This window comes from Cryptotermes secundus, unplaced genomic scaffold (genome assembly GCF_002891405.2).
Source record: "Cryptotermes secundus unplaced genomic scaffold, Csec_1.0 scaffold752, whole genome shotgun sequence".
Lineage (NCBI taxonomy): Eukaryota > Metazoa > Arthropoda > Insecta > Blattodea > Kalotermitidae > Cryptotermes > Cryptotermes secundus.
Genome location: NW_019721772.1, coordinates 28,270 through 55,317, shown reverse-complemented (window position 1 = coordinate 55,317; position 27,048 = coordinate 28,270). Strand labels below are relative to the sequence as shown.

Here is a 27,048-nt window from a genome sequence, read left to right as displayed (position 1 = left end):
CCGCTAATCTACACAAATCACAGTTCACCAGAGCACCCGCTAAGACTTTTCCAGCCTGCTGTGTTTTCACCAGCCGTTCCCTGGCAGCGACATCTAACAGTGGAGATTCTGCAGCTTCCCGCACTCAGGCCCTTCCTTCGCCTACTCTCGTTAGGAACTGCCTGCCTGCTATTCCTTCAACTGTACCGGATCGCCATCTCTTCTCAGCCTCCCTTGCAGAGCTCTACTGCACTCAGCTCTCTTCTTTAATAACTACTTTGCACGTACCGAATAGAAAACAATTCCCTCAACTGAACCGGATCGCAATCTCTTCTCAGCCTCCCTTGCAGAGCTCTACTGCGCTCAGCTCTCTTCTTTAATAACTACTTTGCACGTACCGAATAGAAAACAATTCCCTCAACTGAACCGGATCGCAATCTCTTCTCAGCCTCCCTTGCAGAGCTCTACTGCACTCAGCTCTCTTCTTTAATAACCACTTTGCACGTATCGAATACATAACATCGTTTCCAGTAATACCTCTATTGTTGCTTTCTTATTCGTTGCAGCGGGAATGTGTTTACTGAGCCGTTACCTAGAAATGGACGTGTCCTCTGGCTCCACTATTCTTGTTTTCAGGAATCACGTCACAATGCGAATCTACATAACTGCGGTTACGGCTTCCACCGATTGTGGACTTCTTCCGCCTACTACTTTCGTCCCCCAAATGATCAACACCATTTCGGAACACAGCAAGTTCGTTCTGTACTGCTGCTTAGCCGTGAATCTGAACATTCTATAACGATTCAGTTCGCACCTCACAGGGAACACTGCGTCTCCGCTACAATGACGAATTTGTTAGTGTTGTTTATTGTGAGAATCGTACGACATCCATAAATACACTTCGTGGGCAAGACGCAGAGTTTTTATATGTTGATGAGGTGGTACATATAGTAACCATTATCCTTCTAAAGGTTAACTTGTCACCCACAGGACTATTCATGTTTCTTAGCGGCGCTATATCAGCGTAACGGTCTATAAGTGGAAGCTTACTCACTTTACCTACAACCGTTTACATAAATCGATTGGCGGTGGCTAAGTCGATTGCCGCAAAATTTAAGAGACAGCGGGCGATGAAAGTTGGTTGCCTGTAAGTACGCTATTAGAATGAAGGGATGGCACTGTGGTACAGTGTTTCCACTTGACTGTACGCTGTTAAGGATCCCCTGATGGGCCATGTCTTGTGTCAGATTACAGGTCTGCTCATAACACATTCCTGTTACTTTTCCCAGTTTCGTCCTCCTTATATTTATGTAAGTTATGGAATATGCATTACATTTCATAAACACCTTCAACTCATTAACAGTATTTCAGTAGAGAGAAATAAGAAATGGATCTTTAATTAAATAAAATTAAAGCAAAGGATGAATACAGTAATAGTATTAACCTCAGAATAACAGTGGTACGTGTATGTACCACCTGCTTTAACATTATTAAAGCTAAACTGAGTTGAAAATGTCGCGTCACATTGACTGAAAAACACAGCTTCCACGTGTTCATCATACGCTTGGTTACGGTTTTTCACAGGGCGAAGGTAATATGGCGCGGTCGGTATACCAGATTCGTAGCCATGCTCATAACCTTATAGTTACCTTCCTAGCTGAACATGCAATGTAGATCTAATTGCGTGCGCCTTGGGTTTCCATGGTAACATTCCTGATGTTTTTCATATATTGTATCTTCCCTATGATGATGATGAATCTTTTGACTAAAATGGTCTAAATTTTGACTATTGTTGATGTATTTTATTATTAGTATTATTATAATTAAAGAAAATGACGAGTTCATGCGGCTTTCTCATTTCTGCCGGCTGACCCTCGTACAGTGAGGAAACGTATAATGACCTTAATGATGCCGGTAAAAATATCTCTCCTTACAATACCCTCTTACTCTACCTCCTGCTTTTGAAATTCCTTCCATGCTACATAAAAAGTATCTCGTTTAAACAGTGGGATCTGGCTGTTTTCTTTAGTGAGGGAAAGAACCATCTCAACGGTTAGGTCTAATCATATCTGCACTTACTCGTCTCGGCCGATTGGATGTCTGAATATGAAGTTAGTATCCGTCGCCATCATAAGGGGGCTATGTGATGAGAGTATAGTGTGCGGCCACGACTCCCGTCACATCACCTGATGATGGGGACGCAGAGAGTCTCCGAAACTCTGGATACTGAGTCTATTCACTGTACACAGTCACCGCGAAAGTTTCGGGTCTTCGAACAGAGGAAACATTACATATCGCCACCGAAACGCTGAGGGAAGCATGTTTGTACATCTGAATGATTTTAAAACAAAGATACAAGTAGAACGTACGGCATTTTGTCAGGTTTGCAGATTGCGTTAGTGGCAATCTTAAGATGCAGTTCGTAAATTTACTTTGGAGATTCGGGACACCGGTAGCTGTAGTTGGCTGAGGCACTGTGCTGCAGGCAGGAAGGTCGAAGGTTCGGTTCCCGATGAGGTCTTTCAACTTTTCAATTCACGTAATCATTCCAGCCGAACTATGGCCCTGGGTCGACTCAGCCTCTAATATGAATAAGTATCAGGAATCTTCTTGGAGGTAAAGATCGGCCGTCGCTTAAGGCTGGCAACCTCACCGCCATCTGTGAGCCGATTGCCTAGAAAACGTGGGAGCTTCAACATCTCATTTTAATTTGGAGAGTCACTTAACACATAGCAGATAAGTGTTCCTTATGAGTGCAAAATTGTCACCTATAATCCTTTCGATGCGTATGATAGATGCGACATGTCCGCGCCATAGCTCAAGCGGTTAGTCCCGGGTCTGGTCAAGTGGAATTTGTGGTGGACAAAGTGGCGCTGGGGCAGGATTTCTCCCGAGTACTTCGGTTTCCCCTGCCAATCTTCAGTCCACCAATTGCTCCACAATCACCCTCACCTATCATCTTGGGCTAGTACAATAGGCTAGAAGTGGCCACAGTACAAGGGACTCAGTCCCGCGGTAGGACAGATAATAATTTTCCATTATACTTTAACTTTTAGGCATACATATTTTATTCCCATATAATAATAGAAATTTAAAGTAAAAGTAAAGTGTTCCCTTTGCTTAATTAATTATGCATAGTCATGAAGGCGTATGGGAGAGTGAAGATTTAGATCCACTTATTCTCATCCTCGGCAGTAGATAGGAAATATTCCCCAGTGACCATCGTATATTATACTGGGTGAGCCCCAGAGTCGGTCTGAACCCTGTAGAAAAAAGAAGAGTCTCCTGCCTCTGCTGGGAATCTAATTCGAATCTTCACCCGTACATCCTACAACAGCTAGGATTCAGAATTACTGGGGTTTCTGGACCCTTACCATCGTCCGGTATTCTAGAAAATAGAAAACACGACATTTCGGAAAATGGATCTGTTTCCGTTCTCAAGCAAGGGTCATAAAGACACCTACTCAGTTGGGTCCCTTAGGAAGAGCTAACCTCATTCACTAGACAACCCATGTCAGATTTGTACAGAGGAAATTCGGCGGGAGATAAAAAAATATGGAACAAAAATTTCGATAGAGCACGCACATGCGTGTAACTATGATAGAAAAGGGAGACAGAAATTTGTGATACAAACTTGACAAACAAAACCAAGTGCATGGGCACCAATACAACGAAATGGAAAAGTTTTTGTGAAGACAAGTACTATCTAACGCTAGCGCCATCTGTGCAGTAGAACCTGAACTCTCGAGGCTTAAACCTCATGGAAACCCATGTAGAATCTGTTACATCATTTCTGTGAGTTAGAAACCGCTTTGCTGAGGAGAGGGATCCACATAGGAGAAATGTCCAAATTGGGTTGGCTGACCGAACTGGTTAAGCACGCCATATGGGCCGATTCTTTGTATCTTCTGTACTTGCTGTTACTTTCAATTTCCAAAATCCTAGCGTCATCCCAGCCTACTCTATGATCCTCTTCATAGGCATGTTGGAGATTGTGCCGCGCGGCTAGAGGTCTCTCTGTTTGCCACATTCACAGGGAATGCTGTAAATTCACTGTGACGTCTGTTTCGGATCTCTTCCCGGCCTGATTTTCAAGAGTGAAATTCTAAGTTCGTACTCAAGTTGTATCGATTCCCTATACGTTAGGACGTCCCTGAAACACCCTTCACATATGGGATGTACACAGGGCCCAGGGCTTCTGCTCTTTATTCAGACGACTGCTGCCCTTGGAGTTAATGACTGAGTCAATGAACCCTTGGGAATAACAGTTTGTGGCACAAATTTGTACTTCCTTTTCTATCCTTGTCCCGCGCATTTGTGTGCTCTATCACAATTTTTATTGCTGTTTTCTTATCTCCCGTCAAATTGGCCTGGTGTCAGGTGATTAAATAGCCGTGCGAATCTCTCAGGGGTTGCCAGTGATTGAGGTTAGTTCTTTCTAAGAAACCTAACAGAATTGGTGTTTCCCTCCTCACTTGAGGACTGAAACAGATCCAGTTTCCGAAACGTCGTGCTTTCTGGAATACCGGACGATGGAAAATTCCATCAACCCAGTAATTCTGAATGTTATACGCCGTCGTCAGAATCCTGTATAATCGACAGACGAGATCGTTAATAAAATCGTTTGTTTAAAAATATATTCGGACGTAAATTCAAAGTAGCATATTAATTGCTGCTTGGTTTGCCCTCTTCAACCTGAAGATGGAGATAGTGCTTTCCTCCGGAATGTCCGGAAAATTCTACCAGATTACTCGGCGTCATATCCGAGAAGGTACTGTTCTTCATAGTCACCACTGTATGAAATTTTAGTTTTAATCTCAAGTAGACAGTTCCCGGAATCTCCATGTTGGTACTGCTGAGTTTCATGTGAATCGACGAATTTGTTAAAATATTGTAAATTGTAGACAGAGGAAAATAAACCTAAAATCCCCCATAAATATAATCAGGCTGCTAGGATACCGGAATAAGTTGGGAGCGAGCAGTTCCAATTGTTTTGAGCGCTGCAAATGAAACGCATTCCTTCGTATCTTCCCGACTGTTTTAAACTTTTAAAAATTTAAATTAGAAACCGTTGAAAGTAGATTGGTTCCGTAATGGAGAGCGATGGAGAGAGTTCAGATACCCACATAAGCTCGCCACGTTCTCGGAGAAACGGGAAGGTCTCGAATTTTATAATGAAAGTGCCCTTCATTTTGTGGAAGTACCGACTTTGAAAAAAATAGGATATTCAACATCGACAGATGTATGATGAAAATGGTAGAGAGACAGACGCCTGAGATATGTAAGATGCTTGGGAGAACTTAAAGGAAGAAACTTCTTGGAGGAACTAGGAATGGATGGAAAGATAATATTTAAAGTTGACCTTAAAGATATGTGATGACAAACTGTGCGCTGGATTCATCTGGCTCAGAATGTGGGATGGTTACTAGCTCTTGAGACAAATGAACCTTCAGCTTCCACGAAATGTGAAGAATGTTTTAAGCAGTCAGATTATCAATGAACCTTAGTGATGCCTGTGAAGTGCGCTTCTCGCTACATTGAATGTTTGCAATTTAATGTGGCCTCTTCTTGTGAATTGATGTAATAATTAGACAATCAGTATTTTCGGGGCCCCCCGGAAGGAAGCTTTACGGCACCCTGGGGAGCTGCGGCCCCTACTTTGACAGGAGCTGCTCGCCGTGTAAAGGCGACGCAGCCCAAACCATAAACGGTTTGTTTTCAGTTCACGTTCTGTCAATTTGCTGCCAGCCATAAAGCTGCAGCGTCACCATGGGACCTGTTTTTCTTGTCTCTGATTAACCTTTTATGGAGTAGTGGTAATTATAATTACCATTTTTCTTAACTCATTCTGTGCGGAGATTTTATTACGGAAATTTAAGAGTATGAAGGATAATATCATCTGGAATGTGATGCCGTGTATATTGTTATAAATGTAACAATGTAACGACGATTCAGAGAAACATACTGCCTCCATCTTCACCGTCGAAAGGGTTGGTTTCTTAGCTCGCTTTTCGACCATGCTTATGGAAACAATGCATTCCTCCGAAACGTTGTTAGAATTTTGTCACATAGCAAGTGAGCACAGTGACAACCTCAAACCCAACAAAAAGAGCCATGCTTTCTTTAGTTTCGGGGCTATTTTGTACACTGAGCTCTTGTGTCATGACGCCATGTAGTCTTGTAATTGAATGCTGAAGTATAGAAACAACATATTGTGTTACTCAATATAGAAAGAAGTGTTCTTGCCTTGAAGCCGGAGCCACAAGTTTTCTCCGAAACGTTGGTTATTGCGTACCGGATCAAGTAGCTTAATAAGCCTGAAAGCAACATCCTTCATGCCTCAGTTTGTTTTTACGATTAATTGGTAACTTGTGAGTGAAGTGACTGTGAAAATCGGAATACTTCTTAAGAACCTGATCGTTGCTCAGCTGCCAACAATCCTCCGCCTTCTTTAACGAGACGTAAAGTTTCATTGCCAAGTTCTACCCTGTCTCACTCTGTGGGCTATTTCGCAGCGCTGTCAGTATATACACGTAGATTGCATAGCGCCGGCTGGTTTGGTGATTGGTGAATTTGAATTGGTCTGGAAGTAAGAGGAATTTTAAGGAGGTCACGAACACCAGCAGCGTAAGAGCCAAGACCTCGTTGTGTACAGACGGACGCACGCGTATGTTTGGCCTTTTCATGGCTTCGTCACTCCTGCAGCCTGCAGCAAGTTGGGGTAGCAAGCTATGAAATTTGAATCTGGAGGCCGACAAACTCCGACACACGTCTCCGGGGTGTCATCCGCCTCGCATCAATATTTCCAAGTGCTGGGCACAGAACGGCCCGAACTTCTCAACACCATTATCAGCAGTAATTCAGAACAAACTCGCTGGAAATCCCATGGCCGGGTGGCAAACACAAGGTGCTTCAGACTTGCGCCTTCTTGGCAGCCAGCTTGAAACCAAAGTGCATTTTGTGTTCACAGCAACCCGTCTCTGGACCCTATCCTGAGTCAGACGAATCCAATCCACATCACACTCTATATTCCTTAATATTTATTTTAATGGTAACGGGTAGCATCTTCACCCAGGTTTTCCAAGTGGTCCCCTTCTATCCTCTTCTCCATACGTGCTCCTACTCCAAGTTGACGCAGTCAGTGGTACAGTACTGTAAGAAGATTCTGACATTCAAGAGGGACGCACTGATCCCATCTATTGCCGGTCGAAAAGCAGCTAACTAAACATATTTCTAGAAGTTCTCACCGGTTCCTCTAGGTGTTTTCCCGAGTGTTGAAAAATTTGGATAATTTATCTTCTTTACACCCCCCAAGATCTACCTAGCCCTATGATAGAGTTCTCTTGTACAGGAGTTGCTAGATGCTTAGCTGTCTGAGTTATTCTTCTATAGAACCTTATCGTTCATCGCCATGTACAGAGAGCCCACCGTATTACTCTTTCGTGAATAATAACATATTCTAAATCTTTACAATTTGTTATCTATAATATCAGCTTTACAAATAAAATATTTTAATGTTTTCTCCACGCCTTCTAAGTGATTTCTTTCTTTGACATTTTAAATGAAACTTGTGTGGTCACCTCTTGTTTCTTCTTGAGCATGTTTCCTGTCCATTCTATGCAATTAAGGATACAGAACGAATCATGAACCTCCTCACTACCGGTATGCAATTTATTCTTTAGCATATGACATATTTCTGGAGAGCCAGTAAGTTGTGTGGAGAACACAGCCCACGGACGATCTCGCCCGTCAAGCTGTGATGTACGTGACTTCGGAACCACAGTTCCTCGCATTGCGACAGGCACTTTTTCCCCTTAACACTGATTGATGACGTCTTCCGGACATTATCAGTGTTATTATTTATAAGGCTATTCAGTTGTCAGCCATGTGTATTGTTGAACAAATTACGCCAAACCACAGCGACTTCATGCAGGAAAGCTGCGAGCTGTTGCCGGATTTGAAAGTCATCACTCTTGAGTGTAAACAAGACAACTGACATGAGAGTCTTAAACAAGTTAGCAGATCTGCGAATATCGGCACAATTGTGGCGCGTCCGTCCCCTTAATGCATCGCATTGGTGTAATTGTCTCGAGGTCCGCAAGACTTTAGGGAAGCGTATAAACGTAAAAAGGTGGAAAAGGCGGTGGAAATCCATAAGCTTTTCTAAACAGTCGGCTCACAGACGGCGGTGAGGTTGTCAGCCTTACGCGCCGCCCGCCCTTTAGCCCCAGGACGATTCCTGGTACTCATTTTTGTTAGAGGCTGAGCCGACCCCAGGACCACAGTGCGGCTGGAAAGGTTAGGTCAATTGAAAAATTGAGATACCTCATCGGAAATCGAACCCGCGACCTTGTGGCTTGTAGAATAGTGCCTCGAAAAACTACGCTATCACTCATACAGAAAGAGTGTATTGGCGGAAAATGTGTATGTTGATTTTTGTACAACTTTTGCAAAAGCATTTTTCTATCCGATAAATATACGCGTACGTCCTCTTGTAAACTCTCTGTTTTCGTCAGATGTTAACCAAAACTGGAAAGCACCTAGAAAGTTCAGTGGAAATGTGCAATATGAATTGATCTCGAGTGCTTAAATCCGGAGAGACAGAGAGGCATGGCGAAGCTAAGACGCCCATTTCTACAGCTTTCGCAGTAAACCGTCCGAAACCTGCTTTAGGATTCTGCCGTACAGACCTATAGGTTGGCAATCGAAACACCAGGAATCTTGCCCCTTAATTATATGAAGCCATACTCCCTGTACTCCTCGGTTCCGTATATGTACGTATAACACAACGTGACACAACTTATAATTAGGCTAAGCTTCCTGATTTCTTCAAATTGCTCCAAATTGAATGTGCGTGTAAAAGTATGGGATACAAATTTGTATAACATACGAGGGAATGTTTCATTTCTTATATTTCATTGGTACACCTGATAAATGTAGTCGGTCGTTAAGCAACTGTGAAATAATTTAAATACGTCGAAAATTTAACTGCATACTATCGGCCGTGAAATTCATGGAAACCGTTTTATTTCGAAAAGTAATATTTAGTTGTGATTGAAAACTAAATGTTTTCCACACAGGGATTCTTGTGTAAATGTTGCCATGGTTAAAGCTGAATGGTCAGAGTTGACGTCGTGTAACAGAAAGTTTACAATGGATATTATGCGGCCTTTCAACGATGGTCGTGTCTGTCCACGTGTTTCAACTCGAGAACAGCTGGACAGATTTTGGTTAAATTTGGGATCGACATAATGCTGTCGATTTCCTGACATCAGAAGCGTCAATATGAAGGATTCACGAGCTTATGAGTTGGGGTCAGGACAGTAGTGACACGATAAAAGATTCTGAACTTATGTGTGATAACAGATTTTCCAAAAAAAGCACGACCTTGTTATTGTAGTATTTTTGTATTTATTTTGTTTTGTAAGACACCATAACAGCTGTAGCCTGAAATATATATTTAGTTTTTACTTTAATAGCGATACCTAACGAACCACTGGAATTTGGAATGTGGGATCTGGTGTAGCGATATCTCATTCTTATGTATACAATTCTGTATTAAATACTCTTTGTAAGTCACAGGCTAAAACACGGTAACAACTCCAATCTTCGATGTTGAGCAGGCACCATTACACAGCGTAAAGGAAACTGCTGGCTTGTCTACAGCAGCTGCTAACATTCAGGATGCAAAGGTTCTGGAAACAGTGCGTTCCGTTCTTTTGGTACGTGTGTCTTCAGACTTCAAGCATATTCCGACCTCACTCTTAGGCCGTGGATCCTGTCACGCAGAGAATATGAATGCTGTAACAGGGTAACCAATCACTGTCGCCTTCAGCACATGAACGGCATTTCTGATCTACAAGTAGGTAGGTCTTACGTTTGCGATTTTCTGACGTGAAATCGTGCGAATCAAATATCCCTTGTCGAATCTGAGGTTCCACTACATTGCCTATGAAGAGTTGTGTCTGAATATCCCAAAGTTTTATGGAACTCCTTGGTTCATTGCCATGTTCAGAAGAATCTGCCATTGGTCTTCATCTTGAACTGCATGAATCCAGTCCATTCCATCACATCCAGATTCTCTAACATACATTTTAATATTACCTTCGCATCACAGTCTAGATCTTTGTAATAGTTTCTTTCCTTCTAGCTATCACAACTAAATCCTGTATGCATTCCTCTTCTTTCCCTTGTGTGCTACATTCCCCACCAATTTCACCCTCCTTTCCTTGATAATTATAATTATATTTGACGAAGAGTCCAGCCTACAAATTATGAAGCTCCTCATTATACAGCTCTCTACAACCTCCCGTCACTTCAGCTTTCTTGGGCCCAAATATTCCCCTCAACGCCCTGTTCTCAAACACCCTCAATCTACGCTCCTCCCTTAATATCAGAGACCAAGTTTCACACCCATACAGAATACGTGCAAACTTAATTTTGAAACACTTGGAGATTTAACAAGTTCACTGTTATAGAATCTGGGTACATTTTGTGGGAATCATCCAACGTAAACGAGATGGCGTGGGAGGGGGGTCTGGCGTTCTCATTAGAAGATTTCCAGAAACCTAAAGATCCTAGTGCCTGTGGCGAGTCGAGTTACATGGGGCCCACCGTACCGAGTCGCCTTTACCAACTTCATAATCTGAAGGTCTTGGGCACAAATATAAATAATTTAGGTGGCTTATTCCAAAATTTTCACGGGGTTAACGACTCACATCGGGCAACATCCTAGCCAATTCATTATTCACAGATCACCACAGCAAAGGTACGTAGCAGGGGTGGCCAAATTATCGAACATCCGAGCCACATATCACAAATTTCAGAAGTTGGGGAGGCGCAAACATGCTTGCAACCGATGACACAGGTGTTCAGGTACAGGCATCTCCTGCAATAGATGTTTCATATACCGTATTTACGCATGTATAGGCCGCGTGCGTGTATAGGCCGCAGCACAATTTTCAGACAGAAATTATAGAAAAAATAATTTTCTTGGAATATTATTTCAGGAGTAGAACGCCCTGTAGTACTAATTATGAATATATTTTTTTTTAAATGAAGTGTGATTTCGAATATAAGCCGCACCTCAGTTTTCATCTTGAATTTTGGGCAAAAAATGTGGGGCCTATACATGCGTAAATACGGTATTTAATCTATCTTTAGATAGGTGGCGTATTGAGTAATATCTTTCCGTGTGCGTCATCAAAGGGAACCTCGTGCTGCTCGCGAACCACAGTTTGGTCATGCCTAATAGACAGTCTCATTTTCTGAGAGCGCCACTGTTTAATTTATGACTGAATGAAATTACAGTCGCCTACATGCTTTAATCGATGAAATTATTTTTTTTCGGTATGAAGTTCATATTTTTCTGTTAGTTACAAAATTTTTTCAAACTCACAGACACAACCTCTGTTCAACACAAACGTCAGGGCACTCTCCCCCGCACTGCCGCCCACGCCGGGGTTTAGGTCAATCGACTACTTCAGTTCTAATGGGCAGCGAAAATTGCCTACGCCACTGGATTTACCGTTAGGTAACTCGACATTTCTCCTAGAGAGAACATTGCTTAGTTACAGTTGGCTCTCAGAATAATCAGCGACAGTTTTCGAGTAAGCACGTGATGTGTTTGTTCGAGTAAGAACCAGATTCCTGTACAGTGTTCAGATGAGGATTTACAGTGCATCCTTCGGAATACATTATTTATTGAACGCTGTATAGGCGGAGCCACTGAGAGCGTCGATATAAAACCATGAATAAATGAAGCAGTCCGTCTGTTGTCCTTTGAAGGGCTAGAGCATTTCAGTCTGGACTGTAGTACTACCTGTTCGTTACAATTCTGAAAGAATAAAATCAGGTTCATAACGAGTTATTTCGCCTGTGACTCTAACTGACCACCTTAAGCCTTTCAGACACAGTGGTTTATATATATGCTATTTGCTTTAATATACATCAACTTTTATTTTTACCCACACGAAGTATTTATGGGTTCGTATGAGCATTATAATACACCGCGGTAATTTCTCAAAATAGAATTAACTGTCCGACTTTTGTAATTGGTACGCTTTGCGTTTTGTGTGAAGAAGACACTAAATTGTTAAATATTATCGAAATTAATTTTACACTTCACCGTACTCTTTCTGTATGGTCGAAGGGGCATTGCCTGGGAAGGTGCAAAGTTGCAAATGTTTCTGTTTCCCCTGTAAAAATAAGTACTGCCTCTTANCCCCCCCCCCCCAACATTCTCTCTTCGTCGGACTTCTGAGGGTTAAGGTATTTTAGTTGTGGACCGTGCCACCGTGTGTTGGTTAGTTTGGAACTAGGCGTGGGGACTTTTGACACAGGTGAGACTGTATGGAACAGTCTTCCACGTCTGAGAAATATTTGCCACACTAACAAGACTGATAGTTTGACTTACCTGTTTGGAGGCAGCTGGACCAGAACAGGCGTTCACTCGCTTCCAGCACACACCGAGCACAAGTGAAGCAACGTAAGGCCCAGTCGCCCGCCGCAATCGATGCGGGGACGGCGCACTCAATGGCTCGTTCTACGCTGCTGGAGTACTACGGCCGGCTGCCATAGTAACGAGCGGGCGCAACGAAAGAATTGCCTCAAACACCGGTTTTCAAATTGTGGCTCTCGGGCCCGCAGAGTCTTCAACATCGCAAGCTATATAGATTCGAATTGAAAGGGATTTGGAGGGAAGCGGTCCTGGTTCGATGTAGGTACTGAGGAAAACCGCCGGTCGCCCCCCCACGAATGCTAGTGTGATGTGAGGTAGGAGAGGGACTGTCTCCGCTATATGTTGGCTGAGGCGCACACCAAGTGCGTGTACTGCAACAGGACATACAGTGGTGCCAGGTAGTGCCACAGTCCGGCGGGGTTGCTTGTTCCGTTTTAAGCCCCAGTGTGTGAAGGAACATCTGTGCATGTATGGAGGTCAGTGGTGAGTTTCACGCCCCGTCCGCTTTAACTTCGGGGAAAGGAAACCCAGTCCAATTAGGTAGGAGGCTGGCTGGGCTGTGAAGGGGGGAGAAATGTTTCTTCCTGCGGGGCGTGGAGCACGATCCTCCTGTGTATGTTACTTATCGACGCTGTTGTGTCTAGACTGTGTAGCGCTGAAGGACTGGATACTTGGTGAAATGGAAAGAAATTCGAAGGGAGAGGCCGTGGTTCAGTCAACTGAGGTGCTGCACGGGGATTCGTCGGGAGCGATAGAGAAAAATCACGAAGTTTTTAATGTAGCCGGAGTACTGGCCCAGATTCAAACCGAGCGGCTCCAGAATATCATAGTCATTATGTTGTCTGAGCTACCGTCTTTCTTTGTACAACCAAGTCGTATGAAACTGGGAGCTGGAACATGTAGACAGGCCCAGCGAACCGGGAGTGCGAAGAACTGAACAGGGAAATAGGGAAAATTTTGCCCAAAAGATAAATATCGAGAAATGAAAAAACTGGTAGAATGTCACAGTAGAACAGAAAATTGTGTGGAAAACCAGCCCAAGGAGACATGGGGAGTTGGCAGGAGGAGAGAAGAAAAACAAATTCGCATTGGAAAAATAAACAAAGCTTCGAGATGGGAGGCGGTTTGGGTGGGGGCCATGCCAGAGAAAATGAGGAAACAAAGGAGTGAAAGTAGAGTGGAGAGAAAATATGGAAGAGGATGAATATATAGACAGCGTCAGGAATGGATTATGGGAAGCAAGAGAAGGAAAACGCGAAAGAATATTCCAGGCTGCAACACCGGGCCAGTCCACTGCTCGAGGGGAAGGTGGGCCGCTGCGAAGTAATTAGCAAGAATCCCTCTCCGGGCCTCTCTCAAGCGATTCGCTTGAGTTCTTGCAACACTAGAAAGGTAAAATTATCCGTGCGCCATGAAGACTCTTAGGGGTGTGGAGACCTGTACTGAGCTAGTTATAGCATCGTTAAAAGGTCATAAATAAACGGTATCCACTGATGCGTTCCTCGGGACTAGATGAGTGTGACTGGTCAGCTTGACTCATTTTTACCCCTGGATAAGACGCCCTAGGTACGCCATGGACAGAAAGCTGGGTGGATCTCGGAGCCGATCTGGACGCGGTGAAGACAAGAGCTTGCCTCTACAGGGAATCGAACCCGGATTCCTCGTTCCGTAGAGTCCTTGAGGAGCTAGCAGTCACTCAGCTAAGCAAGAAATTCCTGAGCCAGCTGAATACAGTTCAACTCCTGTATTATTTCCCTAAGATCCTTTTTAATGAAATTGACGTCTTCTGGAGTGTGCCATCTACTAGCTGGGTGGAGGGTGGAGGCTCCAACACGGTGTCACCCCAGCAGATAGTATGGATATTAATTTTCACTACTTTCAAAACGTAAAAGCCTACACTTTAATATTATCCCCCCATTTGCGCAGAGGTCTTCACTGAGCTCTCATCCCTTCAGGTTTTGCATCCCGAATGTGTGGCAGTTGTCAGTTTGCTTCCTTGGCAACAATAAGAAGCATGTTAGTGTCAGGTAGGTTAAGAAGTTGCAAAGAAGTGGGCTTTTGGTGCACTTGACTTCAGCCCCTGTAATTAGCTTCACTGAGCTTGATTCATTGCGAAGGAGACCTGTTGCTCAGAGCTATCGTAGGATTGGTTGCAAGTAATTGATGTACGAGGTGCTAATATCGATATTTATCGATGACACCGCCACATGTTTCAGGCATGACTGATGTCCGATAGGTAGGACTCCTAATCTTAGCATTTGCTCGTCTTTCTGTTGTGGGCCAGTTCCTTTGACGCCTACCATTCTCCACCAATCGCCCATGTTCCTGATGCGGCCCGTGCTCACAGTAGCACGGAGTCAGCTGGCTCAGGCTCTCGGGAAGTGCGCGGGCATGACCACGGTCGGGAAACCGTGGCAGACAAATTTCGAGACAGTTCCTCGAATTCTGTCCCGACCACTTCCGTCTCCTTCCTCCGTCGTACCATTCGACCGCACAGATTGTGAGGTACTGACTGACTCAGCTGCTGGCTAGTCAAGAAGTTCATCTGGTTCCCAAAGCCCGCTTCTCTTTCGTAACCTAACCCAGCTGAACCCAGTCGACACCTTCCCATCCCATTTCCTTGGAACCAACTTAACTTTATGCTGCCATTTATGACCATGTTTTTCAAGTGGTCTCTTTATCATGCAAGAGCTTTGTGTCCATTTTTCCGCTCTCATATCTGTGCCTCGTGCTCCGCTTATCTCGCTGTCCTAATAATATTCGGCGAGGTATAGAAATAGTGAAGCTGTTCATTACACAATGTGCTCCAGAAAGTAGAGGCAGCGTCGTTAAATGAGCCATGTCCCGCTACACGTCTTCTACTGGCACTGGAACTTTCTTCAGACATATCTAATTCAATCTTTCCTCCAGTTTCAAACACATCGAGCGGATATTTCTTGCTCTGACGCTTCTCTCTCTCGCTCTCTCTTAAGATCTTAATTCGCCTCTCCCGACGCTGCGCTGCTTCCTTGCACATGCGTCTCTTCACTGCTCCATAAAATATAACGCATTTTTTATATTCATGATTTCACTTTTATCTCACCGACCCCCGGAGGAATGAAGTAACAGGCGGGGAGGGAGGGCCGAAGGAAACTCTTAATGAGGAGGCTTGTAGTTTACCGGAACGTCTCAATAGACAAATGACTAGGCTGCGGGCTGCACGGCCACTTAGTCGGGGTTCGATTCCTGCCAGGGGCAGTGTCCAGGCTGCAAGGCTTACTCAAGTTCTCGCCTCTCAGTTCAGTGGGCAGTGGGGGTTACTTTCCGCAGAGCAAGGAGATTGTCAGTCACCTCCGTCTGAGTGCTTGGACCTACACCTGTATTTCGATACAAGTGTACCAAATGGGTTTTCGTAGCACTAACGTTGTAGAGCTAGTATTTGGGGATGCTCGGTTTAAATCTTGTCTCCGAGTCACCTGCTGTGCTGAGTGAGGCTTCGTGGTTTGCCACCGGGATAATATGTTTCCTTCCAAGTCCTTCGAATTCGCCAGTCATCTTATTGTTCGATAGGGTATAGTCGAGATAGTGATAAAGTGGTTAAATGAGCAATACACACACTAATACGTCATCATGACGTGCTGACGTGTTTTCACCTGAAGAGGTGTCGTTAGGGAGGTACGGGTGAGGTCCGTGAACGAAAGGGATCCTTAATGCTTACAAAATTTCGGTCTGAAAATCTCAAGCAATGCTCTATTCTTGAAGACCTAGAACTATATGAGAGGATAATATTAAAATGGGCGCTAAAGAAAAATGATGCGAAGGTGTGGGCTGGGATCGTCGATTCGGGATGCAGACCAGTAGCGCCCTCTTGTGAACAAGCACTTAACAAGGCTGTCGCTGCTCTACACGCTTTACAAATCACTAGAGCACACGCTAAGTCTTCTCAATCGGCTTTCACTAGTCGTTTTCTGGTAACGGATCTTAACAATGGAGAATCTTCAGCTTCTGTGGTCACGCTGTTGCTCGCTGGCTAGCACTCCACAACCCGTAATTCCACTTGATTACAGCGCCATCACTTCTCAGCCCCTTGCAGAATTCAACTCAACTACTTCAAGACAAAATCGAAGTTACTTTTTCGACGGGCGGTTTGCTGCCAATTAGTTCGTCTTGACGTCAAGAATCTTGAGACCCACGACCAAAGACTTTATTATCAACTGCACCCTTGCGGTAATAGTCCTCATGTAACATCGTCTCTGACGAGAAGATGGGGTTGTCTCTTGTGAATATGCTTGGCTTTTCGTCAAGTGTACGTAACGCACATATAGAATATTATTAAAAAAATTTCCTTTTCACTATATACACGTTAACAGATGATGGAAGGTGTACTTGTGAAATTAAATCTAGGATTGCCATGGCAAAAGCTGCATTTAGCAAGAAGAAGAATCTTTTTACCAGCAAATTGGACTTAAATTTGAGAAAGAAACTAGTGAAATGCTACATTTGGAGCGTGGCTTTGTATGGGGCTGAAACTTGGACACTTAGGGCAGTAGATCAGAAACACCTGGAAAGCTTCGAAATGTGGTGTTGGAGAAGGATGGAGAAGACCAGTTGGACCGATTATGTGAGAAATGAAGAAGTGTTATTTAGAGTCAGTGAGCAGAGGAATATCCTACACGAAATAAGAAAACGGGTGGCTAACTGGATTGGTCATATCTTACGCAGTAATTGCCTCCTAAAAGAAGTTATTGAAAGAAAGACAGAGGGGCAGATAGAGTGACCATAAGACGGGGAAGAAGACGTAAAAAATGCTGGATGACCTTGGGGACAGAAGAGGATATTTTCATTTGAAGGAGAAAGCTCTAGATCGCATTAAGTGGAGGAACTGTTTTGGAAGAGACTGTGGACCTGTCGTCTGACAGATTACAGATGAATGAATGAATGAATATACACGTACAAGCCCTCTCAGTACACGTTTGCAAAGCAGATCATGCCTATCTTATGTATCTTATGCTACAACGGCAGCTTAGTCGCTTGAACTATCGTCAGTTTGATAACAGCCAAATTTGGTCCGTGTTTATAAACTCAACTCATTGCTCTAGCTGTCTTGGTTATAACGTCTCGGCACGGACCACATAGAAAACAATTCCTCTATTATTGTATTCGTGTCCGTTTCAGCGGGAACGTGTTTACCGGGTTGTTGCCCAGAAATGAGTTGCATAACCCCATTTATTAAGAATCTTCTGCCCTAGCAAAGGGCGTTTTCTCGCGAACGTTACCCAGCTACGGATCTGCACGCTACATTATCTTTACCATTAAATAACCTCTTCATTTTGCCCATACAGTGTAGCTGTGCTTTAATTATGATTCTCACAACAAAGAACGATTGTTTCCTAACAGCATTAAAAGGTTACCGAGCAGGTTGGCGCAACGGTAACGCTCTAGACTCGTATTCGGCAGAAGGTTGCTCGAATTTCTGTTCTTCGTGGTGTTCCTCAGTCCCTCCAGCTAATTATCGAGATAGTGCCCCGAGTAGAGCACGACCGCTTTCTTGCAAATACTTTCCAGTTTATTATCCATTCACAGCCCTTGTGATCGACGACATGTAGTCTGACGTACTTACCGCCCCTTACAGCGCTGCATGGGCTGACAATGTCGTTTGCCGTTAAGGTAGGCTGAAGAACAGGAACTTGGGTTCTGCTTGTGAGAAAACTGGTTCAGCGTCGTGTCCTTTGCTGGTCAATATACTCATTTATCTGCACAAAGATTTATCCCTGTCTTTGTCTGGACGACCACAAGGAGCCTCAGATACCATAGCTGGACTCCGGATCGAGATTTGAACCGAGGCCACCCGAGCGCGAAGCAGGCGTGGTGCTCACTCCTGTTGGCCCTGTTGAGCCTTAAGTTTCTTAGTCAGTGGACGGGATGAACAGCGGCAATCAGAAACGTAAGGCCCACATCATCACTCTTGCCTCAGGTAGGACTGCAACCCTGACAATTGCGGCCAATTCGTATCTGCACGAAGAGTGGCAGAGACCGGCAGGTCTCACTCGTATTAACTTTTGAGTGTTGCTTGCCTCAACGTCACGACTATGCAGCCTTACGGATAGAAAGTTTTGTGTCCAACATCTTCAGGATCTTCAGTATGGCGATTTCGGTGCCAGTCCTGTGTACTGACTCTGTATTGATCATGTAACGATATACGTCACCATCCGGTGATGACGCAACCACAGAGATATTTCAGACACAGAACAGTGAGTTCAAACCAGCAGTATTTACACAACTTACACTTTATTTATTCTGAAAATGGATTTGTGTGTTTGTTCCGTCCTTGGGTGGGCCCAGATGAAAGCTACTGCTCATCAAACATAAAGGGGTGTACCAAAGGCAGGGGGCCAAGTATTCGACTCAACCCTGCTCCTTCCGGACTCATAGGTCGCTATTTTTTTTTTAAACATTCGGTAGTTCTCGCTGCGGTCCGCAGCAAATAAAGTATCGCTAATCCCTTCAAACACGAAAGTCTTCAAAATAATATTAATAAGTTTAGTTCTTCTGTAACAGAAAACACACTGAGTCTGGATTACAAAGATCGACCTTTTAATGTTGTCTAGAGGGGAAATATTTCAGCCTATACTTACAGTCATGCAGAACATATGAATACACTTTGTACGAATGTAAATTGGGTGGTACATATAGTAACCATTGTGGTTTGGTGCGTTGGGGTGCCAGTTTATGGCATTGGTCCATACCGCGGGGTTGCTACCAGGAGTCCAGCCGTCCTGGGAGCGGCACGTCAGAACACAGCCCAGCTGCTTCTCTACACATAATCCTTCCAATTAAACGAAGCGGTGGTGAAACTTTTCTGAAAATAAACACTTGACAGTATCAGCTTCAAGGTAGTCAAGTGTGGTGAATGTTAGGGTACGTTCTTCCGGGAGGTGACGCCGTGTAATTTGGTAGATTGCTATGCACATTCCTGAGGAACGTGGTGCGTCCATATTCTGCCTAATATAGAACACCGAAATATGTCGTGAAATTTACTCAGTACATTTACCAATATGTACGGAGGCAATGGCTGCTAAATCGATTTGCAGCTATCGCGTTCTCACAGCGGTGACTGAATATTACGTCATGTACTGTGGTAGAAGTTTACTGCTTCTTCGGAAGATGAAGCCAAGCAAGCAGAGCTGGATTCTGTCGAAATGTGCAACTTGTCACCGCGTAACACAGTATTCTTTATTGAGGTAGAATTTCCGAATGTGACTGGAATTCTCGCCCCAAATTTTTTAATTTTTAAATACACTAGTAAATTCGAAGTCCTCAGTTTGAGTGTTACTCCTCCTTCAGATAGTTCTAGCTCTGTGTATTGCGATACTGACAAGAGCGAAGAATGGGTAATTCTGTACAGACGGCATACCGAAGGGCTATTTGCTGGTTGGGCAAAGAATCAGAGTTCGTTTCCCACAAGGGTTCATGGGGGGCAGGAGTTGTTTCTCACCTCCACAACGTCCAAACCGGCTCTGAAGTCCATCCAGCCCCCTGCTTCCTCAAACGATAGAGCGACTGGGGCTTAAAAGCTGACCCCCCCCCCATTTTCACCATCTAGTTCCAAGGTTAAAATGCGTGGAGCTACACCTGCACTTCCCCATATATTTTCATGACGTGATGCTTAATTAGTTAAGCGCACAGATATGACTGGGCCACGCGGTAACGTAGTCAGTTGAGGCACCATGCTACAAGCCAGAAGGTCGCGGGTTCGATTCCCGATGAGATCATTGGAATTTTCAATTCACCTAATCCTTCCATCCGCATTGTGAACCCTGGGGTCGACTCAGCCACTAACAGAAATGAGTATCTGGAATCTTCCTGAGGAATAAAGGACGGCCGGCACGTAAGGCTGACAGCCTCACCACTATCTGTGAGCCGATTGTTTGGAAACTGTGGGAGCCTTGACGTCTCACAACCATATGTTACCGCTACTGTACACCGCGTGACTCCATGTTGCTGCAGAATCTGGGCGCACCGGAGAGCTGCTCCGCCCTGCAACGCGGGCTCCGTGCGGCAGCGAATGGTCACTGCGGCGGTTTCTAGTGCGAAATCTGGGCAAATCGGATTTGTGTGTGTGTATGCAAGCCATACTTTAAGGGGCAGCTTTAATGAACAGCTGGGTGGAACTTGGGCACTAAATTTGCAGACCGCGGATTAACACAACCCTGCTGCTTCCTCAGTAGAGCTTAAGGCAGATAATTGCTGCCGAACAACTTCTGGACGATTAAACAAACACCAGGCACGAGCGAATGTACATATCACACAGATGATCACCGTCGGCACAGTGACTGGAAGGCCGAGAAATTTGCTTTCGATTCCGTGCAGGGGCAAGAAAATTATGTCTTCTGCTTAACATTCAGGATTGCTGTGGAGCCCAGCCAGCATCTTGGCCAATCGTTTCTGAGAGCGCATGACCAGGAAGTAAATCAGCCGGGGCGTGAATCTGACACCTCACTTCCATGTACCGCTTACGTCTTCATAGAGCGGTGCTTAATTAAGTACAGGAACAAATTTAGATAATTATCATACCAGTAACAAGTCCAAGCAGCAGCTGACTGTCCCCCAGCCCGTCAAGAAGCTTTCTCGTTCTCTGTGGAGGTCGAATATTCATTCCTGAGCCAGTTAGATCTATGTCGCCAAGGAGTTACCGATAATTTGAGGTCATGAGTTCAAATCTGGGCACTGAGACCTGTTGTCTTAACTAAAGTGCTTTGTGGTCTTCCTCAGCCCCAAAAAGTAAGTGTCAGTATAGTGCCTTGAAGCAGGCCACGACTGCTTCCTTCCACATCTCTTCCAGTTCATGATTTAGTATTCATCCTACCATTCAGTGCTAGGCCTTATACTGTCTGAATTACAGTTAGGGTCAATCAGACCTATGCATGCTGCATATCACACACGATAAGTACCACGTCTTTAAGATTAAAGCTCCGCATTTTGTGTAATATTTACATGAACTTCATTCTTCAAAATGTTGAGATACACCTCCCAGTAAAGGAAAACTCACCATGATGTGGAGGTGAGTGGGTTGCTTCACACCCCGTCTTCCTTGCCCTTGAGATAAATCCCGAATTTCCCACTAAATGAGAAACACGGAACCAGAACCGGTCTGGATCTAACAGCAAAGCGAGACCGGGAATCTAATCCCGGTCTCTCAGATGCAGTGGCTCGCTTCCATGACTCGGCTGTGCTCTCTGGGACCGCGCAGGAGGAACGAAGTGAACGCACTGGATACCGGAAGCGTAATATTGCGTTTTACGAGTTCTTTCGGGCCAAGAACTCTTGACATTACAGCGTCCTCCGTGCAACTCGGAAGTGAGGCAAATATGGCGGAGGCCGAAGCGCAGGAAGGGGGAGGGGGTGCCCTGCGCTGTGGAGGAAATTAAAGAGGAAGAAATATTTTGTAGCTATGTAAATCAGATCAGCGAGCGCCACGCCACGCCTTCACCTGCAGATGTTTGTTGAGGCGTTTGAGCGGGGGAAGAGCAAACGAAATTATAAACGTGTCTACGATATTGGTTGAAAGTTTGTAGAAAGTACACTACGGCCATGGCGCGAGTGAGAATGTTAAGACTTCGAAGGCTGCAAGAGAGTGCCAAGCTGACGTCCTATTACGCCAGCTTCGGACATGGAAGTTATTAGGTGCCTGAACAGTGCTGGCTGACCTGGGTGTTCACAAACGAATTCCTTGAGTCACATTAGACACTGAGTTTTGTGAATCGTTGTTGACAAAGCCTTTTGGCTTTTTATTTCCGATTAATTCAGTCGAATAATTTGAAAAGTTACTTGCTGGACTTCAAAGCAAAGAGTTTGATTCAGATGAATTTTAGTCGGAAGTTCTGGATGGGAAACACACAGTAGCAATTTGGAGTTTGAGAACAATCTCACGATTTGCTTGAAGGCAGAGGAAAACCAATTGAGGACAAAACTATAGCACTATTTAAAAATTAGTTCCTACCACAGAGAGTACACACACAATCTCCATTACAAAGACCAACCGGTTGATACAGTTCACGGAAATTCTTGCTGTTTATTGTGAGAATCACGCGAAGTACATAGATACGTACACTGTGTGCGCAAGGATCAGTCTCTCCAAGGGAAAACTGGCCCGTCTTTACAATATTCAGGATTGTCTTTGTGTCAGTGAAACTATAAGCTCTCTAGCTGAAGCTTCATTATGGACATCACATCATTTAGTTTGATAGTGGCCTTTACTAATTTGTAATCATGTGACTGACTGTACACCTTCATATGTAAGCTGTCTGAGTCGAGCCCTATTTGAGTAGCTGATAAAATTAACTGGCCATTAATGGAACCAGAAAGTTCATTGCCGTGTTCACAAGAGCTCGCCACTGACCCTTATCCCGATCGAATTAAACCCGACGTTTAGCTTTCCAGATTTTCTATTTTCAGATTTGCATGTTAATATTCTGTGAGCATGCTTGGTATCTCCTCTTCGAGTTCGTCACCCTAGTAATATTTGGTAAGGTAAGGTAAATTTTCCGGCCACGGTATCCTAGCGGTCTAATGCATGTAATGTCTTCGCTCTCTCGGAAGCCGGTATCGTGGGTTCGAATCCAAAACAAAGCATAGATGTTTGGTGTGTGAATGCATTTATTCTATGTGTAGGTAGAGGCCTTGCGACTAGCTGATCACCCGTCCAAGAAGTCCCACCAACTGTAAAATGATCATGAAACTGAGGAATAAGCCGTGTGCCCCAAAGTGGGAGCAAGAGGAGAGAGAGAAAGAGAGAGAGAGACAAATTTATCCCTGTGTTTAATTCATTATGAACTACGCCATGAAGGCGTATGGAGAGTGGAGTTATAGTTCCACCATTCAAGACCTCGACACTAGCGGATGTGAGTGGTCAGCTTAAGTCCTCGGCCGCTTTACGAGAATCCCTTGGTACCATTTGAACAGGAGGCTGTGTGGGCTGTGGTGCACAGAAAATCTCTTGCCTCTGCTGGGAATCGAACCCCGGCTTTCCAGCCTGTAGGCCGTCACTTTACCGACTGAGTTATCCCGGCTGTTAATAATATTTGGTGAAGAGCACAAATTATGAAGTTTTCTTCAGATCCGTTACTGACTCTCTCTCTCGGCGGCCTGAAATGTCAGGCGGGCGCACAGTGGCACAAAGGCGCAAAGTCTGTCACTCGCGGCGGTGGAGATAGGGGAGGACTGGGCAATGTGCTCTGACCGCGCTACACAAAGCCGTATCGTTGTCGGTAGAAGCAAGTCCGCGCCAAGTTCGTCTGAGTCATTATCTCCAGAGCACAATACTGCTCCCATGGATCTTCTTTGTTCCTTCTCTAAAACGTACTTATACGTGCTTGACAGGGAACAGGCCAGTTGAGCTTGCAAGCAGAGTTAAATCTCCCTAAGGGAAGGAAACAAATTGAGGGTGTGTGATAACAAAATGTTGAGGAGAATATTTTGGCATAGGGGGTGGGGGAAATAACGAGGAAGGGGGACACTGGCTAATGATAAACTTTCGCAAGTTGCACATATCACACAGTATGTTATTAGGATAATCACGTTAAGGAGAGTGAAATGGGCTGGGCATGTAGCAGGCGCGCGAGTACATACAAAGATATGATCGATGTCGATTCTGTTCTTGGACCTTTGAACAGTGTGGATATGTACCGTGTTGCCAACTTTTCGGAGATGCGTTCTGCCTCCATCTTCAGGGTCTAAGCGAGTAGAGCGAGTGACTGCCTATCTCCGTAGTTATATTGGACCAGAATCTCACATGAACTCACTCGTCCTGCTCTATTAGGCCACTAAACTGGAGGAAGCATGTACCTCCGACACGTCCGCAACATAGGTCACATCCACACAAGACAAACACCCAACGAACAACGAACCATTCCAGGACGGGCAAAATTATAGTTGAAACCCTGAAATAGAGAGAGAACTTGGGAAGAGAATTTGTCAGGCTCTATATGAGTGGCATGGGGCGAGAGACTGCAGACTGCATGTGTCTGGCTCCTGTGGTCAGGGCACCATCAGCTCCTAAAGAAGCCCTCACGGATTTTTGTAGCGCGGAAGTTCGGATCGAACCTCGGCCGGGACACCAGTTACCGTGACTGAGGCGTCTTCTGGTTTTACTCAGTCCCTCCAGGCAGGTGCCGTCCAAATCCTTTCCAGTTCAACATTCATCTGACATCATCATGAAGCAGCACATCTCACTCGCTTCTGTTCTTGCCGGCGACAAGTAAATTAAAGCATTGTGTCAGAAACAGGCTCTTTCAAAACAAACTCCTCCCTCCGGGACCAAGTTCCGCTGTAAAAGTACAGGGATGATTTAAGGTTGGGACTCAGTTCTCAATCAATAGGTCTTGACGTCGGAAAAGATATAAAAGTGGGACTGTCCTGGCTGAGGCGGGACCTGTGGGTCAGCCCATCCACAGGACAGTTTTTTACTTGGTCAGTGAACCTGAAAGTAGGCACATAAGAAAGTAGTTATGCAAGTAACTTTCGTGGATAATACGCTTGCTTCAGGAAATATTCTGGGCACGGGGATTAACGAAAAGAAGAAGAAGAATGAAAAAGTTGAGAAATGACCAAGGAAGGGCTAAAAATTCAAACAAATGAGAAATAAATAAGAAGACGCGAACCACAGGTTGCCTTCCAAACTTCAAGCAACCAATGTAACTTGTAACCGAGATCCACAATATTAACAACACTCCAAATTAACGGTGGTCGTTAGGCCGGGCCCTACTCTGCCCACATCGACCTCTTGTGTCAGCTCACACGTCCCCTGTGTGCTCTACAACCTGCCATACATACATGAATGGACTAATGACGTCATAGAAGTGGTGGAGGAGGAGGAGGAGGAGGTGGCGGTGGTGAATGGGGTTGGAGGGGGTTCATGGCGCTAGTGCTGGGATAAAACAGCATCACGTCGTGGCCTACTGTAAAAGGGTGAGTTTCTCTTACAAATATCCTTTGCTTAGTTGCTCTGTTGGTTCGTAAGTCGCCTCTGATTTATGTCATGTGAAACCCAAAGTCAGACTCGAGCTGCAGCTGTCCTAGGCACCGCGTGAGAACTCCACATCACATACGGAAGTACTTTTTATACGTCCGGGTCTCTTTCATTGTCATCAGTTAACGCGCATTACGTCTCCGCTACATTGACCAACCGGTTAATTCTGTTTTTTTTGGAAACTGTCGTTATTTATTGTGAGAATCATATGAAATACGTACTGAGTGGGCAAAACGCAGAGTTCTTAGTGTGAAAGCTGGTGGTACATATAGTTACCATTGTGTTTTAAAGGATTGAAGATAGCGGAAGTGTTAGAATTGTTGATCTATGCACATATTGCCTATCTTGTTATATATTATACGCAAATATTTCTAGTCTGCGCAGTATTCTGATTGTTGTTGTTACTGCAGGGGTCAGACATGGACACCGCATGTTTTCCGTTCCTTAGAAAATATGTGATGTGAAGACATTTCGCTTATCTTCTCGTATACATTTGACGTAAACTAAGTTCAACGGAAAAGAACTCGATTGTTGTTTCTCCTTTCCCTGAAGACACCGCCTATGCGGTTTTATATATGAGGTTTGTCTGCATGAAACGTTAAAATTTAAAATTTTTGCAGCCGTTTACGAGAAAAATCGTTATTGTTTTACTGAGACCTCTGTGAAGGGCCCCGATTTTTTAGATGAAGTATTCAAATTCACCGTACGCTGACCAAGGATGGATAAACTCTTGAATACTGAACATGAGCCGCTGAGCCTCTAGCAAGGCGCACATCCATACAAACAAACAAACAAACAGACAGACAGGCAAACTGCATTTCGGAACCTAGTTTTCGTATTCTTACTTACTTACTTACTTACTCATGGAGCTGAGCCCTTCTGGAGGAGCCGCCAATTCTGCAGCTACTCAAGAGTTTCCCAGCATTTTATGGAACCCGAAGGTTCATCACTGTGTTCACAAGAGCCCTCCACTGGTCCCTATCCTGAGCCAGATCTATCCAATCAATACCATCCCATCCTATCTCTCTAAGATCCATCAAATCTCATATCCATTTTCAAGTTTTCATATTCAGGGGCTGTAAATCTGTGAGAATCTCGTCATCCCAGAAGGCTGGTGAAATTGTCCCTGTGCTTACTTAATTGAGCACCATGCCATGAAGACGTATGAGGGAGTGGAGGTATAGCTCCATCATTATTTATCTCAGCACTAGGTGGAGGTTAGAGGTGAGCTTCACGCCCCGGCCGCTTTATCCCTGGGGAAAGAGCCCAGAATGCGCATTGGATAGGAGACTGGGTGGGGTTCCAGAGCCTGTCTGGAGGCTGTGGAATAAATAAAACTCTCTTGCACCTGCGGGAACCGAAACAGCCTGTAGCCCGTCGCTATACCGACTGAGCCATCCCGGTTCCATCATGCTACATATATGAGAAAGTAATAATGTCTGCGACCGGGGCTCGCGCCGGGTACCACCAGCGGGCTCCCCGTTGTCACATGAGTAATGATACGACATGTGTGATGGTCCATGTGTAATGGAATTTAGCAGTGGGACTGATGATCAATGCGTCTTCTCGGCGCCATGAATTTCGACCCCGCAGTGGCACCAAC

The 27,048-nt window shown here is 44.7% G+C and overlaps 1 protein-coding gene across 1 annotated transcript in view; it reads right to left on the bottom strand.

The window, feature by feature from the left end:
• Positions 1–12,682, bottom strand: part of LOC111875765 (Down syndrome cell adhesion molecule-like protein Dscam2) — a 150,749-nt gene extending 138,067 nt beyond the window's left edge. Inside the window, exon 1 of the mRNA XM_023872266.2 lies at positions 12,395–12,682. The gene's annotated coding sequence lies outside the window, so the exon portion shown is untranslated. The remainder of the gene's footprint in view (positions 1–12,394) is intronic.
• Positions 12,683–27,048: the final 14,366 nt, after the last annotated feature.